Below are 19,363 nucleotides of genomic sequence, written 5' to 3'. Positions count from 1 at the left end.
TATAAGTGTAAGCAATTATTATTATTATTATTATTATTATTATTATAACTCTGATTATCATTTTTGGCTGATAGATATGACAATACCAGGAATGTATTGATACCATTCCCCAGTAATGATCCTCAGGCCTAACAAGCACACTGTTAGCCCACCTTAGGAAGCATCAGACACTGAAACAGTAACAACATCATTCCTTCTGTTCACTCAGTCTCTGGTGCAGTGGGTCGGTGACAGTGCGATGCGTGGATCCAGCGATCTCATCCTGTCACTCAGATGGCAGAGTCGGTAGTCAGTAGCACTTGATATGGTCCATCCCAGCAGGGTAGCAACATCTGGCAGGGTATCTCTTCTTCACCCACACCCACTCGCCAGGTATCTGGTCATGTCTTCCCTCTACTGGAGGTCCCCAAGCGTCCGGGACCTGTTCACAAGCCCTGTGCACTGCTTCAGTTAACAAACCTACAATTCTGTAATAGAAAATTAGTTAGCAAATTCAACAGTTCATTGGCCAAACTTGGCCCTCCAGTGAGTTTCATTGGTTGCCTGTGATAATCTCAAATGGGCTCAGTCTCACAGTTCCGTTTGCTCCAGCCCGTAGACTGCACAGGACCGCAGGTAGAGCATCTACCCACAGTGTTCCTTCAGTTGATATTTCATCAGGTGGTATTTCAGAGTTCCATTCATTCCACCATCCCTACAGACAGTGGGTGATGGGGGCAATGTAACTTCCACCTCACCCCTAGTGAGGTGATTACAGCCTGGCACACCTTCCCAGTTTAGTATGTCCCTAGATCAGTATCCAAGGGGCAGGGCAGTCCGCACCACAGGATTATCTTCGTCATCAAAAGTTTGTGAGTTACAGAGGTAGTGGCCTCAGCCCACCAGGAGAACGGATTACATCTCGGCAAGCTACAATAGTTAATTCGGTCCCTCGGGGGCATGGCCTTCTGAGCCATTGCACCTGCACCTGAGCTTCCTTTGCCAAGCATCACATCCAAAAACATCAGTGGCTGCTGCTTTAAACCCAGTCCCTACCTAGTTTTGGGACAACTGGTGCACAATTTGACTCACACCTGGGTATCTGACAGCATGAATTTGGGGCTACAAAATGGCATTAGGCTGTGAGGGCATGCGGGGAATCTGGTGTGCTGACGGCCCCACACCCCATCATCATGCAACCCCACATTCTTTTCACATTCTTTTCTAACCATGTCTATTAGAGGCCTCAACCTGAATTCTTCCTTTTTCCCCAATAGAGGTTTCACAGGGGTCTCAGACTCCTGCTCTCCCAGTGCAGCTCGCCTGGTATCTGTATCTGCACAGTTGTTCCCTTGAGTTACTGGAATTATTTATTTATTGTGTTATTTACACCTTACTTCAGCTACTTCAGTCGGTAGCTGCAAAACTACAAATCAGTTAAGAGACAAACCCAGTTTTCTTAACTGGAGTCCCTGCCGTGGTGAGAAAATCCTATTTCTCCACAGCCATCCAGACTTGTGGCCTACACACACCAAATACATAAAGTATATACATATAACCTTTTAACATCTTTCCTTTTACAATCTTCCATCAGTGCTCTAAACTGGCTTGCCGCGCTGAGGCAGTGGAGGGGCATTTTCCGGTCGTTACATCGAATTCTGTCGTAACAGCTCAGTCTGTTCTCTATTCTCCCTCATGCACCAGAGAGGACCCATCAGTAAACAGTATTACATCTGCTTAAAGTTTCACGGTCCCCCACCCTTTGGTTACAGCATCTAATTAAATAATAGTATCCCACTGGTTGGTTGGAACCCATTTTCCACACTTACATACAAAGGAATGGTTGATCCATCTGAGGAAACCCCAGTCTCAGCACCTGTAAGAGAGCTTGTTTCAAATTATTACAGGCGGCTTTTGCTGCTGGAACCAAGGCAATCTTGTCCTTGGACTGCACTCCCCCCTTAAGCAGATCTGTTAAAAGTTGTGCTCACCCCGTAAAAACATTGCACCCAGGCCCTGTTAAAATTACACAATCCTAGACACAAAAGGGCCTTATCTACTATAACTACTATAACTATATCTATAACTACTTAATATTAGACACTCTAAAACCTGAAGCAGCTCAGACTTGTGAGTTTCCTCGTCAGGGGACGCACTCAGAATATCATCAACATACTGAGTGATCACAGAGGTCAGTTGAATCCGCTTGATACCCTGTTCTGTATTGTCATTCCTTGTAAATGCTGAATAACATCCCAGCCCAATAGATCTGGGATGGAACCATTCAAAATGCGCGGGCGATATTGCATTATTTTGCGGTGCGCTTTACGCAGTCTACCGCGAGTTACCGGTAAATACCGCTAGTTACCGTAAATTCTCCTATCATACCACAAGCAAAATAATAGTATCCGGAATTTCCGCAAGGTGGAGCTAATAAAGCTCAACCTCTCATGCTTGAGCTGTCCCCATCAAAGTCTTTAACGAAGATATTACTAATAGTATTAATAATGAATGACCTTGGACAAGCTGTAAACTCAAAGTATTGCCCTGGTCCACATTCTTTTTTTCATTGACCGTCTTTGTAAAAGTAACACCACAGCATTTCGCAATCATGCATTTGCTTCCAATCATGCAAAGTACAGTAATTTTTGAGAATCGATTCACCATGCCTTTCACATGCTCATAAAAGAGATTGATTTTGGAACATAAACATATTACCGTATGCAAACTGTACTGTATACAGTATGTATACGTATATTTAATGTCTTAACTGTGCCCGTTTAAGTATTGAATATTTATATGGAATTTTACCACTGAAGGGAAATCTTAGTACCTGAGTATAAAAAGAATAGGAGCATACTGTAACGCGTGTGAAGGCCATAAACGATATTAATTCTGGAACTTAAACATACAGTATATGGCTGGTCTCGGTACTTTAAAGAAAACATACACACCAGTATTCCATTTCTCCCTAAACATTTTAAGCATCGAAGTCTTTAACTAACGTGATACCGGAGTCAACAAGCATACTTTTAGAATTTGATTTAAAGGGAATATAATATGGAATCGCGTATCTAAAGAAATTAATAACGATATAATTATATTCATGTTGCAAAAAAACTGCAACGGACATAAAAACTCCCTTGCTTTTAACAGAGCGTTCCATAATTTCTAACTACGAAAATTATTTAAACTGCGACACTTATCATTCAACCAGAGCTCGAAATATCACAAGGATCCCCAAGAGCACAGCAAAGACTGTATTAAAAGAATCGCGTATCTAAAGAAATTAATAAGATATAATTATATTCGTGTACTGCGACAGGGCTGTGTAGGGCTGTTTCGCCTCTCTCTTTATGTGACTTCCCTTGTAGCCCACTGGTCTATGTCCCTGATTACCAACTCATGGGTTGTGTGTTCAAATCCAACTGGCGCCGTGGCTTTTCTTTTAACAAACATTTCTTCGAAAAAATAGAATAGCAATATTAAGGACAATCAATTGACTTTTAGATTTCAAAATATCACAACATGATCGAATCTAAGTAATTTTTGATAACAATGAATAGTCACCTTCTTCCCTTCTGACAACGGTCCCTGCTTCTGCTTCCTGCTTCTATTGTGTGTGTGTGGGGGGGGGGATCCCTTCAGATCTCCCTTCAGATTTAAAAGGTTATTAATCATATCTTCGGTGTCGCATCTTACCAGTGCAGCTGATCTTTTGCTGCCTGGGTGGGTCAACTATCACAAAGCTTTAGAGAACCTAACATTTCTATTATCAACAAATTGTAAATTTGTAATAGAGTAAATTTTTACAGAGAAATGGAGGCTGTATGCGTTACAATATAAACATTTATATTGATTTAAATCGCGTTTTGATTTAAATCGCAAACGCGTATTTAATTATATGTGTTTTTTTTAATCATAATCAGACAAATGCAACATAAATTGATACAGTATCTTTGTCTTCTAAGTATCTTAATAAACTTTCAGCATAGCTTTCTCCCTGTTTAGATTTATTTTTCTTGGGATTTTGGGATCAAACGTGGAAGGATTAGATTGTAATCGTTTTTATTTTTCAAATACGCTTTAGAAAAGTTTAATCTATACCTGCCCAGACTGTACGCCCGCTTCACTGTGGGACAGCCGCACTGGATGGCGGCCTTCCTAGGGGCGGGAGGAGGGGGCAAGCCAATACACACTCTTAGAGTTTGATTAATAGGGAATATAATACAAAAATATAGTACTAAAAATAAGATACACTCTACAGACATTCACAACGGCGACTGTCAGAAGATACTGCAGGACACAGCGGCTCAGATACCCGCTGAACGGAAAGGGGCACTTTAATGTTCTGTATGGCTAATACTAAAGCCAATACTTCAATACTTTAATATTCTTTTCTGTATGTTTAACAATAGTGGGTACTGGTCTAATTCGTCCCTGCTCCCATTGTTAGGTGTTAATGTGTTGTTAAGTGTGAATTTTTACCTGTTTCCCTGAGGTCTGGCTTTTTTCTGGAAAACCATAACTCTGGTCCTGTCCAGATTGACTGTTGGCGCCCAGGTCTGACAGTGCTGCTCCAGCAGTGCCAGGTTCTGGCGCAACCTCTGTTCTGTGGTAAAGATTTTTAAATAATCATATCATTTAATGTCTTTACTGTGCACATTTTAATCCGCTTAGTTTTGAATATTTATATGGAATTTTACCACTAAAGGGAAATTTTAGTAGCTGAGCATAAAAAGAAGAGGAGCATAATGCATCTGAAGGTCATAAACGATATTAATTTAGGAAAATAAACATTACTGTATGTACGTAAACTGTACTGTGTATGGCTGGTCTTGGTAGTTTAAAGAAAAAATACACACCAGTCTTCCATTTCTCCCTAAACATTTTAAGCATGAAAGTTTTATGAAACGGTACCCAAATATGCAATTGCTGTATAGAATGAATTTTAATTTAAAAAAATTATTTAACACGAAAATTCTGTCTGTGTCTTCTAGGATATAATGCCAGCGAACTCTTGTTTTTATGCCCACTATAACAGACAATCTCCTTTGCTTTTAACCAAGCGTCTAACCCCTCTGATTGGAGAAAAAAGACGTGCTGGTTTGCTATTCATACTGTACCAGGAAGATGATTTCTTTCTATTCGAAACGTGTATTTTAAAAGTTTAAGAAGTAAAAACCTTACAGCGTACACAGATTTCTAAACTGATCAGGATCGTTATCTTTGTCTTATCCATAATAATGTTCACCGCTCTGTCCAGCAAATTAATAATAAACTTTATTTTATATAGCGTTTTAAACGAATAAGTAATTAGATTGCTCATAAACCTAATCAATTTTTCTACATAAACACAGCATGATTGATCTCTGAAAATGCTTTTTCTTTTTATTTAGGCTCAGATTTCAACTATAGATCGTATTATTATAAACTTTCTTGGAAAAATGTCTTTTATGTAAACCATGTTTGCCATTAATTCATTTAGGGCTAGAATATGTTCATTGTCTTCCAATCGAGTTGGGTTGACATTAGAAGCTTGCCATGCCCGGACTGTTACACCAACGCATTAGCATGTTAAAGCGATTTCATTGAGGAGCCTAGCTTTCTTAACTAGTAAGTACTGTACTTACTGGGTTTTTGAGGGGGGGAGATGTATTTCGCTGGAAATCTCGCCCCCTTCTACTTTGAAAATACCTGTGAAACCGGTTTAATTCGTCACAGCCAGCACTCCGGCAGAGAGGGGGGTTGTACTCGTTAATGTCTTAGCCGGAACACATCATTATATCTCATTTTGTATTTCTATAAAAAAATCGTTTGCCCCAGCTTAACACTATTGCTGTTGTTTTTATCCTGTAAAGCACTTTGAGGAGCACAGCTTTCTCACCACTTAGATTACTTTTTGATACCATCCTTACACAAAGCAGAAACTTCTTGTATTTGTATATGACATACAAGTGGAAAGATTACAGATTTTAATCGTCTTTTTTCTGAACCAGGGAAAATCTGATCATGTTTCTCTATAACAATAATAAAAAACTTTATTTTACATATCACCAAAAGTGGCATCTCAAAGCAATACAGTAGATGTAAACCACAGATTACAAAGTCAATACCCAGACACACGCAAACGCGTTTTTAATAAAATGCTTTTATTCATTCAGCAGAGAGAGAGCGTAAAACCTGGGCGTAACAGCTGTTCCCTTTTCTGATCACTCGCTCCCTGGATAAACGTCTCACCTGTCCTGTTCTTTGTTTTCCTAATTTGCTGATTATGCCTTCTGCGATCCACTCCTGCCCTCACACCTAAAGAAGACTATTTTAAATTTCTTTGCGCGGTCCATTGTGCAATTAATCCTTGTATGTGCTGTCCTTAAGGTGATATCACATAAAGGTGATATGTAAAATAATGTTTTTTATTATTGTTATAGAGAAACATGATCAGATTTTCCCCAGTTCAGAAAAAAAGATCTAAAGTATACTAGTTTGTCACTAGTATACTTTTAATACAGTCTTTGCTGTGCTCTAGAGGATCCAAGCTCTGGTTGAATGATAAGTGTCGCAGTTTAAATAAATTTCGTAGGTGGAAATTATGAAACGCTCTGTTAAAAGCAAGGGAGCTTTTATGTCTGTTGCAGTTTTTTTGAATCCCCGGCGGAACACATTCCATAAGAATCAGCGATTTTATATATCGTCTTTAAAGGTGGCTTCTCAAAACGCTTTACAGGATAAAAATATTTCAACAATATTGTATTTCATTGCACTTTGAAAACCAAGTAATAATTTAACTATATGTGCAAACGTTTTATGATATGTCGCTGTTGTGAATGTCTGTGGAGTGTCTTATCTTATTTGCCTGTCTGTCCTGGCTCTCTCGCTCGCCCTCCCCCCCTCTCTCCCTCAATTCAATTCAATTCAAGGTGCTTTATTAGCATGACAGATGGGTACAATCAGTGTTGGGTATTAACTTTGCTTTGAGATTCCACTTTTAAAGGTGATATATAAAATCAAGGCTTGAACTTGCTTTAACTCCGCAAGTCTGAGTTCTTGTGTCTGTCCTATCCGAACCCGAAAGTATTACAATATGTATCTTTATAGCAGGTGGTGTACAACTTTTTAGCATAGATTACACTTTTATAAAATGTATTTAAAAAATAAAAACGATTACAATCTAATCTTTCCACGTTTGATCCCAAGATCCCAAGAAAAATAAATCTAAACGGGGAGAAAGTTATGCTGAAAGTTTATTAAGATACTTAGAAGACAAAGATATCAATTTATGTTGCAGTTGTCTGATTGTGAATAAAAAAACACATATATTTAAACACGCGTTTGCGATTTAAATCAAAAACACGATTTAAATCAATATAAATGTTTATATTGTAACGCATAGGTGACTATTCATTGTTATTAAAATGACTTAAATTCAATATAAATTTGTTTGGTGCGAGTGAGGTTGTATTTTAACTCTGACCAAGGGAAACGTTTCATTTTTTCAAAGAAATGTTTGTTAAAAAAAAGTCATGGTTCCAGCAGGATTTGATCACAGACCATGTGACATGGGAGTCAGGAACCTAACCCACAGCACCACCAGCAAGGTCACATGCAGGGGGCTGAAAAAGCACTACAGAAACATTATCAACAGACAATGTACAGCGTGTACTATTCTTGTGTTGCGGTACATGAATATAATTATATCGTTATTAATTTCTTTAGATACGCGATTCCATATTATATTCCCTTTTAATCAAATTCTAAAAGTATGCTTGTTGACTCCGGTATCTCATTAGTTAAAGACTTCGATGCTTAAAATGTTTAGGGAGAAATGGAATACTGGTGTGTATTTTTTCTTTAAAGTACCGAGACCAGCCATATACTGTACGTTTATGTTCCAAAATTAATATCGTTTATGGCCTTCACACGCATTACAGTATGCTCCTATTCTTTTTATGCTCAGCTACTAAGATTTCCCTTCAGTGGTAAAATTCCATTTAATATTCAATACTAAAACAGGCACAGTAAAGACGTAAACTGTAAATCTTTCTACGACAGACCAACAGACCACGAGTGCCCCTGTCTGTCAACCAATCACGTAGCGGGACCGCGCCTCATCGTGCGTCACAATGCGCGACGCCATAGCCAATTACCTCCGGTACGTGTCTGTACCGCGCACTTTGAATGGCTGCATCTGTAAGTGCACTTAAATGTTAAAATCTGGTACTCAGCAAGTAAAACTCGCTGCCCCAATACTCCTGTGCCCTCCTGCCGACTCCCCATATATAGTACTCTATAGCACACTGTTGAACAGTGAAGTGAGACAAGCATGACAGTAGTGCTCCAGGATCCCATAACAGTGAAACCAACACACCATTAACAGTACATTTTACGTTTAACTCCTTTTTACACACTGGAGTGGGACAGACTTAGGGAGGCTACAAGGGATTTACTGGATCTCTGGATTTACAGATCTCTCAAAAGACTGTTTATTCTCCCCAGACAAAGCTTTTAGCTGGGTGATACAATTTTCACTGTTCAGTTGAACCACAGGGCAGGTCCTTGCTTCCTTCATCCTGCATGCGCTTTCTGCAGTTTCTTTTAAAATGACTTGTATATTCTTGTTTACACTAATTGTAAACCAGAGATTTCCCCCGGTCAGCCTGTCCATTTTGTTTCTAAGATTTACCCAATTTCTGTGGAATACACCCTATGTAAACTGCTCACACCTTCGTGTACATACTTCTCCCTATCTGTCGGTGGAGATTATTCAGTTTGGCAAATTTCACAGTGGTGTTATCCACCAGTCATTATTCTAAACCTACAGCATTTCAGCATGTCTGGTTTCGAGACATAAATAAATAAATCCAACTTTTGTTTGTCAACAATTTCAACTAATTGTATATAAATACAAAAACTGTTTATCTAACTCATTTAGGTCCACCTGTACTGTACTTATATGTTTCAGACGCTCTTATATTTTCCAGTCTCTAAAGTTAAGTCACTAGTCAGTCCGGCTGGCTAAACACACTTGCACCCTCATTTACTATACCAAAACCTACAGTTATGCACTGAGGTCTTTTACACACACACATACATCAAGAATATATTTTTTCTCTCCGTACTACAATGTGCTGTATTTTGTTTCACTTCTACATGTATCCTTTTTTTTTAGCAGCGTAACTTCTCATAAACTCGACATAATTTATTCTGTTTTTTTTCACCACTGCTCAGACACTTTCCGACAGTCTTGTTCAGACTAAACACCGTCTGACAGTCTGTACCCCCTTTTCAGCTTTCGATCCTCCTGCACCGCCTCTTTTCGCTTTTGTTCAAACTCTTCTTTGTAGCGAGTAAAGTATCTTTTCTTTTATTTATTTCTTTCAGGGTTTTTTTTCTCCCGTAAACACACTTTTTAGTAATCACATTCCGATTTCTCTTTCTTTTTCTCTCATGTATCTGCCACCTCTGGTGCCGGCCGCACACCAGTGCTGCAGCTACATCTTTGTGCTTATACCAATACTCATACGCTTTCTTACAGGCATCTTTGCCCAATTAAGGCCAAACCAGTTCTGGATTATGTGCCTACTTAAGGCACCACTCAGCTTCAGAACTCCTGTGCACATTTAAGGCCCAATCCAGTTCTGAGCTCCGCGGTAAAGGTCCAAACCAGTTCAAAAACTCCATGCGCAATTAAGGCATACACCAGTTTGGAACGCCTGTGCACAATACCGCGGATCACCGCCTGCCAGACCAAATTCTGGGCTTACAACAAACCACCCATTACATACACTAGTGTCTTCCCCGGGCCAGAGGTATCCCGAAACTCATGTTTACTTCATCATCTGAGGCGATCCTCGCAGGGAGCAGAGACTTCCTAATCGGTCAGACGAGAGTTAGGACTTTTGATAAAAGAGGAGTCCTTACCTCTTTGTAATGTGCGTGCTGACCGTCTCTCCTACCAATGGGAAGTTCAGCGCCTTCTGGAGTATCCGCCGACTACGCCAGAATTGTTGTAACAGAAAGAATAAGTTCTGGATCCCGAGATGAAGTTAAACAGATGAGTTTATTGCATGCAAGGAACAATAAAACCGAAGTCCTGTTCCCGCAAGGAACAGCAGAACTGAAGTATTTTTCCAAGTGCCGGTACAGAGCTTTCAGTTTATATAGCATTTTCCTGCGGCTTCTGACATAGCTCAGTACTATGGTAATGGGGAGAGGTCACGGTGTTTGGCCAGTTTACAGACTCTGGCCAAATGGTCAGTGTTAGATTACCTTCCCTGGGGGTTTTCTAGCTGGCATCTGGAATCCTTATCAGTTATCTCCCTTTCCTGCCATAAACTGCAGCCTGTTGCTTAGAAGTCCAGCCCTCATGCAGAAAGGACTTAGTTAACCCCTTCTTCACATCTTGTATCTTTCTTCAGTGTCAGTACGGGATTCTCTGGTATAAACAGTTTTGTGCGAGAAGAATAATAATTTACAGAAGTAGATTTTATATTTGAGCAGTAGTTCACTTTGACTTTACAATGGCAATTACATAGGATCATCTATAATATGCTTATAGGTATGCAGATATTGAGTAGCTTTCAAAAAGAAATGGTAAACAAAATAGAAAATACAAAGGAAAGGCAAACAACAAAACAATAGGAAAGGAAATAAAAATTGCTCAACAAGATCTAGAAAACAAATGAGATAATTGGTGTCTAAAGTTTGAAGAGGCATATTTAAATATGTGAGATCAGAGGAGAAATTACTGGAGGACTGGACGGTTGTTGCTGTGAATGCCATCAGTGAAAAGGCCAAGGTGTGTGAGGCTAGTGCTTATCAGGTAGATGGAGCAGAAACAGGGGGGATTGAGTTGCTCTCTAAACAGGAAAGACATGTCTTGCAAGAGGTTAACACTGTATGGTGCCTTCGGGGGAAAGTTTATGTAAATGAGAGAAGTACTCACACCACACTTTTCTTTCCTGTGTTTCGTGGCGTTTCTTCCGTCCAATTATCTTCCAAATCCAGTCCATAATTCGTTCTCTTAATCCTGATCCGATCCGAGTTCCAAAAGTCCGTAATAAAGCCAATCCGCAATGTATCCTTATCCGCAATCCAAAAACCATAAACCTTTTCTCCTTTCAGTAGTCTGTTATTCTTTAGTCCAATCTTTAACATAAACCTCTTTCCTCTCTCTTCCTCCAAACCGCATTCACCTTATCGGCTTCCCCCCTGTTCACTGCCTCCGGGGCACTTATATTTCGGTTCCTGATGCGGCTCAGCTGTGTCTCATTGTTTCTCAGGGTAGACCCTTTCCATATACGGGTCAGCTGATTCTTTTTGGCAGCCATTTTGCTTAGGTCCATATCTAGTATTTTAAGTAGGTCATTCAGAAAATACCTGTTATGAATGACCCTTCCCCTGGTCATCTTACAAATGGAAAAGTCCAACAGTCCGGACATTTTTCAAGGCTTCATGAATGACATTATTCACAAATATGTATTGATTTACCTTGTTGACATCCTAATATTTTCTAGCAATCCTCAGGACCACATCGCTCATGTCTGGGAGGTTCTCTCCTGTCTCATCCGAAATAAACTAAGCTAAGCTAAAAAAATCTATCTTTTACAATTCCAGAATCAAATTCCTGGGATATATTATATTGTAGTGCCTTAGCCTGGCATTGCGACTGAAAAACACCCGGCTGGGGTAAATAACGAGGGCCAGGATGGGAGTAATATTGGCCAGGGTGGGGACTAGGAAAGCCACCGACCAGTGCAGCTGACCCATTGCAAAACGTGTGTACAGAGTGGTGAGATCTCCCCTGATTCGTGTAAATAGTTCCGTGATTTTCACACCCCTTTTTATACTTGTACCTAATTCCCACCCTGTGTAACTGTACCCAAATAGACCCCAGTGTGTTGTGCTCTCTCTCTCCCTGTCTGGCTCTCGTGCGTTCTCTTTCTCTCTTTCTCTCTATCTCTTCTCACACTCAGGTGCTGTGGTTGTGCTTGCTGTGCCAGACACTCACCCGAAAAATAGAAGCCCCATTCTTCAATCAAACGAGAGTCTGAATCACTGTCAGTTCTCGCCGAACTTGAAAATATTACAATATATTATCCCATCTCCCTTGGAGTGGAGATGGACTCCTCCAAGACTGATGCAAAAAGAGACTGGCTCACCCCCAGGAATTTGAAACAGGTGCAGCGCTTTTTGGGATTCGCTAATTTTTACCACTGCTTCATCAGAGGTTTCCATTCTGTCGCTGCTCCAATCACTGCTCTAACCCACAAAGGCCCTAATCAAGGTAAATGGACCCCCAAGGCGGACTGCGCCTTCCCTCGGCTCAAACATTTGTTCATTACCGCTCCCCTCCTCCGTCACCTAGACCCTTCTCTGCCTTTTGTTCTGGAAGTGGATGCCTCTGCTCATGGGGTAGGCGCCATTCTCTCCCAACGCCATGGTAATAAGGGTTTCCTCCACCCCTGCGCATTCTTTTCTATGAGACTGTGCCCTGCAGAGATAAATTATGATGTGGGAGACAGAGCTTCTGGCCATCAAACTCACCCTTGAGGAGTGGAGACACTGGTTGAAGGGAGCCCAACACCCTTTTACCATCCTTACTGACCATAAAAACCTGGCCTATATTCAGTGGGCACAGTATCTTAACCCTCGGCAGGCCAGATGGTCCTTATTGTTCACATGCTTTCTCTTCTTTATAACCTACACCCCGGGATCAAAGAATATCAAGGCCAACACCTTCTCCCACCTACATGACCCCCCGGAGATCGAGCACCCCCCCAAACCCATTATCCATCCCCACCGGATCATCTTGACCACCCCCCATGACATTGTACTCCTCATCAAACATGTTCTCAAAGACCAGCCCATGCCCTCCGAACAAACTTTTTGTGTCTGATCGCATCCGGTCTGATGTACTTCAATGGGGACATGACTACCTCTTTGCAGGGATTCCTGGCTTTGCACATACTCCGGACTTTATCTCTAGACATTTCTGGTGACCCTCTATCAAAATGGATGTCTCTGAGTACTTAGACTCGTATAACGTATCAATGGACTCACAGACCTTCCCAGGAGTCAGAGTAACTTGGTTGTTGTGGTGGTAGTTGACAGGTTCTCTAAAACCGCTCATTTTGTTCCCCTCCCAGCCTTACCATCTGCCCTGGAGATGTCTGACCTCTTCACCTGTAATGTCTTCTGACTCCATGGTATATCCATGGACTCCTAAGGTTATCGTCTCGGGTAGGGGCCCACAGTTTGTGTCTCGTTTTTGGAAAGTTTTCTGCAAGGCCCTGGGAATTGGTCTCTCTCACCTCGGGTTATCACCCAGAAGCCAACGGGCAAACCGAGAGGATTAATCAGGACCTACTGACCTACCTACGGGCCTACGTATCGGCTTCTCAGAATAATTGGGCTACTCTACTTCCCTGGGCGGAATATGCCCACAACTACCTCTATTCCTCTAATACAGGCATGTTCCTTAGGATATCAACCCTCACTCTTTCCTAGCTGCACCCCTCCGTCTGATACCCCTTCTGTCCGAAAGTACATCTCCTCCATTCAGAAGCTGTGGAAGAAGACCAGGCTAACCCTCCTGAAGACTGCTCGCCTTTATAAATCTACAGCAGACCGCTGTAAAAGACCCTTTCCTTGTTTCAGAAGAGAAGAATTTGCTGGCTGTCAACCCAGAACATCCCCCTACGACAGCCCTCTTATAAGCTAGGGCCCCACTTCATCGGTCCATTCTGGGTGGTTTCCCAGGTAACCCCGGTCTCCTACCATCTTTCCCTCCCTCCTGTGCTCTACATGCATCCCACATTCCACGTCTCCCTCGTCAAGCCTTATCACAGATCCTTAATGTCCAAACGACAACCCCGCCCTCCCCCTCCACACTCCATTGGATGTTCAACTGCTTTTACTGTTAATAAGATCTTGTACTCTTATTGGCACAGGGGATTGCAGCAATACATAGTTGACTGGCTGTGATATAGACCTGAAGAGAGGTCCTGGATTCCTGGAAGGCACATCGTAGACAAAACTCTTATCCAGGATTTATAATTAATTGCTTACACTTATATAGTGCTTTTCTGGACACTCCACTCAAAGCGCTTAAAAGGTAATGGGGACTCCCCTCCACCACCACCAATGTGCAGCATCCACCTGGATGATGTGACAGCAGACATAGTGGGCCAGATTGCTCACCACACATCAACTATTAATGGGGAGGAGAGCAGAGTAATGAAGCCAATCCATAGATGGGGATTATTAGGAGGCCATGATTGGTAAGGACCAATGGGAAATTTGGGGTTACACCCCTACTCTTTTTGAGAAACGCCCTGGGATTTTTAATGACCACAGAGAGTCAGGACCTCGGTTTTACATTTCATCCCAAGGACGGCGCCTGTTTACAGTATAGTGTCCCCATCACTATACTGGGGCATTAGGACCCACATGGACCACAGGGTCAGTGCCCCCTGCTGGTCCCACTAACACCTCTTCCAGCAGCAACCTTAGTTTTTCCCAGGTCTCCCATCCAGGTGCTGACCAGGCTCATACCTGCTTGGCTTCAGTGGGTTGCCAGTTGTGAGTTGCAGAGTGATATGACTGCTGACTTCCATCGCTCTCTCCATTCTGTGGTGTCATGAGCTGCCGCTGAAGGGGGGGCGTACTTTAGTGAATTGCACTCAGTCGCACAAGCACCATCACATTCCCAATCGCAACAAGCACTCACGCCCTAATTAAGCCCACACATCTTTTCTATTTAAAATCTCTCTTCACATCTTCTCCTCACTCGCTATTGAGGACTCCTCAAGAAGAGCTTCCACTACTTGCTAAAGACCTTCCTCCCTCGATTATTGTCTCTTTGCTTACGACCCCCGGACTTCTCTTCGTTTAGTGATTTGGATACCTTCTTTTCTAGACAATACAATTAATCTCTACGCGCAGGGTTCACCTTAAATATCTTTTGACTACGACTGACAGAATGTCAGTGGTTCATACTGAAGAGCTTATTTTGAGTAGGGAAGTATTTTTATAATGAGTAATGGACACCTCTGTTTGTCTTTATCTAGTAAAAAAAAAATCTGTGGATCTAACACACAGTTTTGGTCTGTCACTGAACAGGGTTTGAGAGGCATCAATTTGTGAGCAACACTTGAGGGATTAATCAACTCTCAGAAGAAGAGACTGAAATTCATGTGTATCGATTAAATAAGGGTGACTTCCACTGTTCAGTACAGTTTTGTTGGGTCCACTTGTTTGGTTTTTGTTTTGCAAAGACCAATAGCCATAAAACAACATATCAGACACAGAATGATTGTCCTGTGTCACACTGGCGTCATACTACAGGACTCGACACGACTTCTAGTCGGAGAGCATGTCAAATTTAACGACTGAATCTCTCTACCTTTTCTGTCCTAGGGGGTGTCAAATTATACGACAAGGAATTGCAGGGGGTGACTACACAATTCCCTCACGACTTTTCATCACAGTTCCAAATCTCCTGTTGCGCCGCGAAAGTACTGTAAGGTTGCCTCATTTTGGCAGCCAATCACCGTGGAGCACACCAGAATAAGAGGAGGACCACCGCACTACAGTAAACAAACAACATGGAGAACAAGCACGTAAACATCTTGAAAAATATAACACAGGCATTGTTTTCCACAAATAAACATCTTCAAAAATATCATTCTTCTTTATAAATATAGAACGTATTTACTTAGTCACTGGGGGTGTCACACTAAATAACTGATGGTAACGGGTGCGCGCTGCGACTCTCTACAACTCGCTGTGATTTTCTTATGAAGGATACAACTGTAAATGAAGGATACGACTGAAAATCCTAGGAAAAGATAGCAGGAAAGACGTTTCTAACTGTGGTACAGTATCTTTTACCCAGGAAACCCAAGTTCCCTAAAAACACAGAATGGCAAGCGTTCTCCTTAGTAAGGTTCAAATACTTACAGTAGCTCCAGTCAGGTTTGATTTGGATGATCATGAAGTAGTGGCACTTGCCTGGTGCAAGCTTTATGTCCCAACTCCTGTGGACTCATCTTTCTTCCTTTGCTCCTTCTCTTTCTTCCTTTTTTCTGTGATCTTATATTGTGTGTGTCTGTACTGCTCCTTGACAATCACTAATCCACAACTTACTAAGTAATGCATACTAAGGTAAACTTTACAATTGTTTCTGCTCAAGGGACCCCCCCAGACCTCAGCAAACATCCTTTCTGCTTTGAAGTTGTTTACTCTTCCAAGTGTCACAAACTTTATCTAAAATCTAAGAGACACTTCTCAGTCACCTACAACATTAACAATATTATATGGAACATGATACACAAAATTATATTTTTGGAGATAAACAGTGACCAGCTGTAAAGTGTGAATGCTGTAATGATCTAACAGTCTGTAAACCTACAGATCAGAATTCAGAAAACTGCTGTGATTTAGCTTTATAAAATTGTTTTTTTTTTGCAAATCTAAAGAAAAAATACAACGTGTATGATTATAACAATATTTTATTTGGGTTTATAAACATGAGATCCAACTTTGAATTTAATTAAAATTACAGATCTTTCCTGTCAGTGACCACAAGCATCGTGATTAAGTAATAAAATATTTCCCCAGAGCCAGGGACACATAATGAGAGGGCTCAAAAATGTTCCTGCTGTGAAGTAACCAGACCCAGAGTGCACTGTGCCAGGTTCATGGTATAACAGGCAGGTGAGCGATGATGCATTGTTTTTTAGCCTCTGACTCACGTTATTATTGGTCAACTGCTATTGTCTATTGGGAAAGACTTTAACTGTACCTGTTGTACTCAGTTCACAAAAGTGTGTGACTTTGGTTTTTATATGACAATAGTGAAGTAAGGATATATATATGCTGTATGATATTAAGGTCACCATATTGTATAAGTGCAGTACCTGTAGGCGACTACGTCTCCTAGGACTTTTAATGGTTCAAAGACATTTCTGTTTGCACAACATTCCTGGATCCCCCAGAACCACCACTCTAGGCTGCTAAATCACTTAATTGCAGTTTTTACTCCACCAGTAATTATAATAATATATCATCGACCATTACAAATAAAATAACAAGAGGAAAACAAGTATCCACTCACACACGAAAAATAAACTAAAATCACAATAGCTAGAAATGTTACAAAAAAGAAACTCCAACACACTCTAATTTCCTGAATCAGCTGTCTGATTATTCAGGCACACTTTCCTCTGTCACACTGATGATCCTGAACAACTTGTTCCATTATGTCTGCAACATTGTAGGGGAAGAGAACATCTGAGCCTCCTGACCTTTTACTGATCAGAAATCCAGGAATGAGTCAGAGTGTCCAGTTAATCAAGAGGTCATAGGTAGACATAAACAAGTTGGAGCTACTTATGGTATTGACTTTATGCAGGTGTCACGGTGCATTGTTCCTCCTGCCTATACCCTTTGTCTCTCCTCTAGTCCCTCCGTTGCAGGTCAGGTCTCAGTCTGCTCAGCGCCCAGACAAATCTAATGTGTGGAAATTGATGGATGTCTATTGTAACAGCGTAGGTCTTTGGAATGCCCTTTCACCAGCTAAAGCGTCAATACCCTAAGAGGAGGTAGAGAGCTTGTGTGTAGTCACCTAAAAATTTGGGAGCTGTAAGGCTTGAGAGGAAAAAGTTACAACATTCTCTAAGAGTTTTAGAGATAAAAAAGAGCGCCTTAGCTTGAAAGTCATGGCGTGTTTCTAGAAAAAACAAAGGGAAGCTACACTGAGAATGTAAAATAAGGCTCTTAATTAGAAGCTCAAGTGGTGCCCACATTCTCACATGACAATCGGGGAGAGAGAAACAATTTAGAGGGCTGCCTTGGTGCTGTTAGGGGCCCTCTAGTGGTGAACGGGAGGATTCCTTCCACTGTGTCACACATCCCTCCCCCCACCTTAGAGTGGCCAACCTTAAGCAGTCAGACTGTGTCTCTATCCCAATTTGTCCAACAGCTCATCAATCCAGGGCATAGGATATGCAACAAATCGAGACACCTCATTTAATGTCCTGAACTCATAGCAAAAATGCCAGGATCTGTTTGGTTTGGGAATCAGAAAGACGGGGCTGGACCAGGGGCTAGTACTTTCTTCAATCACATCCAGATCCAGCATCTACTGGACTTCTTTATGGATTTCCTCGCATATTACTTTGGGTATGCGATAGGGTGGAACCCTCACTACAACCCCAGGAGTAGTGTCGATATGATGGCGGAAGAGATCTGTTCTCCCCGGCAGGTCACTGAAGAGGTGTTGGTTCCAACACAATAAAGTAGTAGCTTTCTCAGTTTGGCTCAGGGAGAGATGTGGAGAGAGGGTCACGATGTTTTCCAATGAAAAGTTACAGGTACAGGACAGCAAGGGAGTTTTAAGGTTAACGTGATATATTTTGTTCCACTTTTTATGGTCAGGGTGGTAGATTTTGTAAGTTAAAGGTCCCATCCATTTGGAAACTTCATAAGGGGCCATTTAGTGTAAAGGTTACACTCTGGAGAGGGCAGTAGTAGCTTTAGTCAATCTTCTGGTTGAAAGGTATGAAGTTGAGTGGTGTGATTATAATATTTTTGTTTTCTGTCTTGTGTCTCTTTAAGATGTTGGTCAACTTAGGTTTGTAACTGGGACAACTTCTCTTTGAATTTATTCACATAGTCCAGGATGTTATTGGGAGTCATTGCGTCTTCCAGGATTCATGTGCAATACTGAGGATTCCTCGGGACTGTCTTCCATATAGTAGCTCAAACAGGGAGAATCCTGTCAAGGCCTGGAGCACTTTCCAAAAGGCAAACATCAACAGGGGTAGAAGTTGATCCCGGTCTTTCTTTCCGGTTTGGCCTTCTTTAACATCTGTTTTAGAGTTTTATTAAATCTCTCCACCAAGCCTAGGGGGTGATAGACCAAAGTTCTTAAAAATGTTATTTTCAAAAGTTCAGTGACCTCCTGCATAAGCTCAGAGGTAAATGTGGTCCTCTGTTTGGACAGGATTTCTTTAAGTAGTCTGACTCTGGTGAATAGATTTACCATCTCTCTAGCGATATTCTTACTGACAGCTCTTCAAAGGGGTATAGCCTCTGGATATCGGGAGGCATAGTCGACAATGACTAGTATGTATTCATGTCCCCGTGTGTTTCAGGTAGGGGACCTAAGAAATCCATGGCAATACAGGGGGAGGGCTCTTCAATAACAGGAAGGGGCTGTAACGGTGCCGATATGTGGAGCTTTGGCAAATTGAGTTGACAGTCAGGGTAATTTGTGCAGTAGCGCCTGACATTAGCATATGTACTGTACCTGAATCCTTTTAAAATCCTGTTCACCCCAAGGTGTCCTCCTAGCAGATGTGAGTGAGTGTAGTATGAA

The 19,363-nt window shown here is 41.5% G+C and overlaps 1 protein-coding gene across 1 annotated transcript in view; it reads left to right on the top strand.

The window, feature by feature from the left end:
* kazna (kazrin, periplakin interacting protein a) overlaps positions 1–19,363 on the top strand; it is a 607,020-nt gene that overhangs the window by 523,367 nt on the left and 64,290 nt on the right. The gene's annotated exons all lie outside the window — the stretch shown is intronic.

The sequence above is a fragment of the Lepisosteus platostomus genome, chromosome 23, assembly GCF_059453375.1.
Source record: "Lepisosteus platostomus isolate fLepPlt1 chromosome 23, fLepPlt1.hap1, whole genome shotgun sequence".
NCBI classification, from domain to species: Eukaryota; Metazoa; Chordata; class Actinopteri; order Semionotiformes; family Lepisosteidae; genus Lepisosteus; species Lepisosteus platostomus.
Note: the sequence above shows the minus strand (reverse complement) of the source record. Positions and strands in the feature narration are given on the sequence as shown.